The sequence below is a fragment of the Impatiens glandulifera genome, chromosome 1 (assembly GCF_907164915.1).
Source record: "Impatiens glandulifera chromosome 1, dImpGla2.1, whole genome shotgun sequence".
In the NCBI taxonomy this organism is placed as follows: domain Eukaryota; kingdom Viridiplantae; phylum Streptophyta; class Magnoliopsida; order Ericales; family Balsaminaceae; genus Impatiens; species Impatiens glandulifera.
The window spans coordinates 36,748,363-36,754,783 of NC_061862.1; the positions used below are offsets into that span (position 1 = coordinate 36,748,363).

At 31.9% G+C, this 6,421-nt stretch overlaps 1 long non-coding RNA gene across 1 annotated transcript; it reads right to left on the bottom strand.

The window, feature by feature from the left end:
- Positions 1–2,608: 2,608 nt before the first annotated feature.
- On the bottom strand, positions 2,609–4,941 carry LOC124919246. The gene is made up of 2 exons (XR_007097563.1): positions 4,811–4,941; positions 2,609–2,668 (listed from the first exon to the last, which is right to left on the bottom strand). It is a non-coding gene; the product is annotated as an uncharacterized LOC124919246 (long non-coding RNA).
- Between the last annotated feature and the right edge of the window lie 1,480 nt (positions 4,942–6,421).

Here is a 6,421-nt window from a genome sequence, read left to right on the forward strand (position 1 = left end):
CAAATTTGAAAAGAACTTCTTCAAAATACAGTCGGATAAGTTTGAGGAAGAAAGGGAATTCAACCTGAATCTTCATCAGGAAATTATATCTGAAATGAATCTTGTTCAAGGTCAAATGGTTGAGATGACCAATTGCATGAACAGAGTCGACATTGAAGGTATGGAACAAGCTGATTCCTTTATAAGATCAATTCAAGCCATGGAAGATGTTGAAGTCGCCGCTGAGAAAGAGAAAAACCTTATTGCCCTTAATGTTGATAATGTTAAAAAGGGGGAAGGTAGCTCAAGAGGAGGTGACAGCAATTCTAGAAGTAATAGCTTAAGAGGAGGTGGTGGAAGTGGTGGATGGGGTGGTCGTGCTCCCCTCCCTAAATTTTGTAATCTCCTCACTGGTGAATGGTTCGCTGATCCAAACATGAAAAGGGAAGGACGATAATCTCTTTTTTTTTAATTATCTTTTGTTAGTTTTTGAACTTGGGTTTTGGAATTTAGTTTTTGGAACTTACACTTGAAGTTTGTGAACTGATGTCATTCTTATTTTTAATTTATGGGTGGTTATCTTATCTTATTAATTTTGCAAAGTTTTAACATCATCAAAAATGGGGAAATTGTTGGGTCAAATTATTTTGACTAACGTTATTTTAATGATGTATTAGTAAAACTTTGATTAATAATGAAGCTAAGCCGTCTAGTTATTATTTGTGCAGGTGCATCAAAAATATGTTAAGTTAGACTTGGTTTGAAACAGGCTAATTAGACGTGTTGCTAGTTAGACGTGCAGTCTAACTCCATTAGACTTGGTGGTCTAATGGATCTCGCTATTAGACGTTGGCGTCTAACTTCCTTAGACTTGGCAGTCTAATGGAGCATGTCTAATGCCTCGCTTCAGTAGTTGCTTGAAGTTAGCATCCGTTTATCTACGATCAACTAGCTGTACGCTACTCCTGATCTACTCATCCATGTAGTCCAGTACGCCAGCTATTTGTACCCAATGAATGAACGCCACGTACGCGAATATTCCTCCACTACCTATTCAGTAAATGACAGTTTCAGAAGAATATATGGCGCACTACCAGTTCGGTACGGCCACAATCCTTGTGCACAAAGCCTGTTGTACTCGTGTACTATGAAGGCTTTCCAATGGGTGCTTGCCGAGTGTCCATCTAGAAGATTTGACCGTTGGTGTTTGTCCTATATATATAGATCCTCAAGGACAAAGGTCGATGTACCAGAGAAAGTAACAAGTTTGTATGAGCATACCAGACTTACTGATTTCACAAGCCTTACCTGCTATCAATCTCATACTCTTGCACTTTTTGATTTGTACATCTTCAAGTTCAAGAGAGAATAAAAATATGTCTAGCTGAGAAATACTCTTAATCATATTGTAAGTTGAACAGAGCCTATTTTGTTCAATAGTTAGCTAGCTAGTAAATTGTATTTGATTCAAAGAAGTATAGTGAATCCTTCCGGTGGTTGGAAGAAGGGGTGACGTAGGAGAGTTTGCTCTGAACATCCATAAACATCTTGCTGTGTCATTTACATTTTGTCTTTCCTTCTCTCACTAGTTCATAGCTTCAAAACTGAACAAACATTTACGAACTTGAATCGCTTCAAGAGTTTGCAAAGATTTGTGAAAAATAGAAAGTGATATTAATCCCCTAATAGGATTTCTATCAAACCGTTTTCTAGAAGTTGTCATCAATAGTTAGACCCCGTCTCTATTGATTACACTGATCCTATCAAAACCACATTTGCAACAAGAAGACAACTTATTATCTTCACCAACAACAATAAAAGAAAGAGCATGACCAGGGGATATAACTACTTCCTTAATACTGTAAATATAAGTACCACTCTCTTTACCAATTTACCAGTTATAAAATAATATGGATACTATAAAGACAAGCGGTAAAGTTTACCAACTAAAAAACAATAGGGACACTATAAAGACAAGAAAATCAAATAAATCATTAAGTGGAAGCACATTCTAGCATCATTCATAACGATAAATGGTGTTTCACAGAAATATAGCTCCCAACTAGCAGGAATACATACAGTTAATGGTTCTATCATCGACTTCAAAAGTTGTGTAATATGAAAACTGAGAATGGCATGCAAATGAATATTACATATCACAAAAAAACTAAAATAATTAAAAGCTGAAAGTTTCAAGAACATGTGCATCTTCACGAACTCGCAAATCATTTATCACATATGAGGACAAAAAATTGTTTATATCAAATACCGTATTTTATACATAATTCATTAACATTTGTGAAATTATTCATTTACACTAACCTCATTAAAAATTTCAAGATAGGATACTCGAAGATGAAACTATTGGCCTTGAGTCTGAAGCAATAACTTAATAACTAGCGTCAATTTATCATTGACCAAAGGTATTAGCAACTGAGTGGTAAATATTATGTCAAATTATTTTTATTCTCATAAAGTACTTTGTCAATATCATTGATTTGAACAGAAAAATAGTCCAATAGTTAGTCATAATTAGTGGAAGATAATATAATGATTAATAAAAGTACAGAAAAAAAATTATTGAACTTTATCTAGTCTCAACAAATTTTCAATACAAGCTTACATTTTGGATGATGATGAAGGTATCTTTTATTACTAGGGGTATTATTCATGGAGATCTTTGATCAACCTGCACATGTTAATGAACAAAATTAAAAATAATATGTTATCAAGGTTTAAGTATAAAATGCTTTAGTTGCACACTCAGATCACAATGCTACATTATAACTTGAACTATGCGGTGTCTGAAGTAACTTTTAGACCAGTAATATCTTATAAACAACTTTATAATTCAGTACACAAACTTCAAATTTTTTAAAAGCCACGGGTAGTTCATACAAATTAAAAAAAATTAAATGAATGAACATATATTTTAGTATAGGAGTACCCAGGTTTCAGATTTTTAAAAAATCATAGGTAGTTCATACAAATCAAGAACAACTGAAATAAGTGAACATAAAAGAATAATTGTAAGGCTCCTTCAAATTACATTGTATATTTAACTTGTTTATTAGCCTATTTAAACCAGGATTACTTTTGGCATGGCTCTACTATAGACTATAGATTTTGAAAAAGTTTGCAAATCCTTATGATAGAACCAAAATGATAGTTCACTCTTGCTACAATGCTTTTCATTTTTAATTTCACATAGACTCTCATAGATGTCAACAACTTCTACTCCAAATAAACCGGTACATCAAATTCAGATATGCAGCTCAAATAATCAAGAAGAAATGCGCAACAATGATGAGGTGTCCTCAAAATTATTCAAATCCTTTAAAGATAAATAACTAAGGAAGCATTATTAGGATTAATGCAAGAAACTTCCTACTCCTTAAAATTTGAAACTTAAATGCATTGTATGTGTCTTCCTACTACATGTAACTCCATAGCAAAAAACAGTTCCTACAACGTTGTCAAGGGCATCTTATGTTAAAACATAGTGCACAAAACCCTTGGATAATAAGAGAACTAAAATTTGACCAATGTCTAGTTAAAAGAGAACAATGAATACATTATTTTTCCTTGGAAATCGAATCACATATATAACAACAGAGTTCAATCTAAGATATGATGCGTAGATTCAATCATTTGTTTCAGTGGAAAAAACATTTATCTTTGACCATGTGTAAGGATTAACGGTTTGAAATATTTAGTCAGACAAAAAATTGATGAATACTATTTATGCCTTCCATTGCAGTTTTTAGGAGTAGTCTAGTAGCCCCTTCATATACGTCTGGATAAATTGTAATCCAGTTATAAAATAAAGTAAAAAGAGTACGTCAAAAGTTAGGCATATAAAAATTAACCCAATATTTTCAATGAACATAGTGTGACCCAGTAACATATCGGTATATCTAGTTCAAAACATATAATGCCCTATATCGTTTGTAGTAAAGTAAGGAAGACAAATTTAAATTATATGTTGAATCGTAACTAGAAGAGGAAATTAAACACGTTGATATCCATCTATCTATGATTACCCAAGAAGAAAAGTATATTGACCAGTTAAGTTGTCAATGTGTTCCTTGTTCTCTGCAAAATGATCCGTTGTTATCTTTGGAGCCATGATCACTACTCCTCCAATTAACCAAAGTTGAAGTATATATCAACTTTGATTAAAAATAAGTCATTTTGATAGGTAGAAAATATAATATGTGGTAGTTAAAGAACTAGTAAATAGAAGAAACATATGTATCATAAATCTTCTATGGTCCGACTTGAGAGAGATATTTCAAAGTCATTTTTGCTTGAATGGAGGCTGCAATTCTTTTCCTCAAAAGAATCTTATAGTTATCTAAAATTTATAATTAAGAGACTTCTGCTTACAAAATTTAAGGATTTAAATTTATTGATTTCATTTGGCAATAGAAAAAGGCGGAAACACCAATCCTTTTTTATGGACTGAGTTTGAACTCTCTTAAACAAATATGTGACTGAAAAAAAATAACAAAAGTTGTAATCTACCTATGTGAAATGAAGCTTTTGTAGTCCCTAGACGAATATTACAGACAATACAATCTCATCTCAGATAGTTTGCCGACAAAGGCCTGAAGGGACCCTAAAAAATTCCTCTTACCTTATTCATAACTTCCTTCACATTATCAAGATTAAAAAGAATACCTAGTAACGATCAACTAGAGGGACTGATCATTTTTACTTGTCATACGAGATTATCAATCAGGATGAGTCATGCTAGATACAGGATTTGGAACTCGAAGAAAATAACAATTAAACAAGTTCAGGAGTAGAAAATGTATAACAAATATACCTTCTGCAGTTCAACACCTTCTATAGTTCAGCAGGAATAGCGAAACTTTTTTGAATTGCAGATCCAAGTAATTGTTTATAATAAGACATCCAATAAACTATGAGTACATCTGATCCTACCTTGCACCATTTCCGTGGATAAAAATGATAATTTCTATAAGTATATGCTCGTAATTACTTATACACAATCTATGGTTTGGAACAATAAAGAAAATTTATGTTCTGTTTATCTTTTTTCCTTTCAATGAATTTTCTGCTATAACATACTCTTACAAATATGATGAAAGAATAGATTGCCACATGAAGTTATGTTTCTATGTTGTTAGAAAGGGAGAAGACCAACTAGTTTCTGTATAATGTTAGATTAGGAAGCTTGTGTTGTGTTCTTAGATCAATTTCTTTTAAGAGTTTACAAAGAAAAAGTCTAGACTAGATTAAACAAAGTTTTGAATGATTAATGTCTGTCTGTTGAAATTATGTTTTCATTGATGTGATTAGTTTTATGGCCCAATTTTCTTCACTCTTCTCTGCTACGTCAAATGAAAAAAAAAAATATAGACTATACAATTTTATCGCCCTGTTCAGAACAAACTAATAGTTTTATTGCCATTTTCAAACTATATAAATTTTCTTTCTCCTATATCAAACTTACAAATACTTGGATTATAAATTACTAGAATCAAAGAATAATAATTAAAATCAAACTAAAAATTTGTGAATACAACCGACTATTATTAATAATTTTATCTTTAGACTAAAAACAAACCAGTGGTGAAATTTCTTGTGTATAATTTTAGAATAAGTAGAAAAATGTTGTAAACATTCCAAAATACGAGAGTTTCATCTAAATATATTCATAATCTACAGAAAAATAATATGCATCAGATCGCATAGGAAAGGTAAAAATACACCATCAAACAAACAATCAGACGAAATAAGCCTTGCATTTTTCCTTTTTCAGTCGTCTGGTGGAGAGTGAGATAAATGGGGGCAAACATTGACAGGTAGGGTTTGATGGAGAACAATACTAGTTCCGATCAAACTGATCGCCGTTTAGAAATGTTTAGAAGGATCTCTAAGCCGATTTGGACTAACTTTATTGTCGTAATATAAACATTTGGAAAGATCGGAAGATTATTGATAGTCTTTATAGAATGAGATTTTCTCTTCGTAGTGTTGAGTGGTGTGATGTGAAGGTCTTGAAGCCGTTTATCTAAAATTTAGTTTAGGATTTAAATTATCCGAAGCAAAACTGATTTTAGGTTTTATTATTATTTTTTTAAATCAAAATATTTTAAGGGTTACGGTAAGTGAAAGGTTGGGAAAAGTCTTTTTTTATTTTATTAACTCTTCCGACGCATAATATATGTCGGCAATTAAACATTGGCACAGGTACAATTTATTGTAGTGTTACTATTTAATCTCGTATTCTAAATTGTTTTTACTATCGAAATGGGGACACAAATATCATATTCGTCCCATCATTGGTTAACCACAAGTCAAACAAAAAGAAAACGCTCCAAATGGGATAATTTGAATATAATACCGCTTGACAAATTATAATTGACATCCTTATCATCATCGTTGACTGAAAGATTCTTAAAATCTCGAG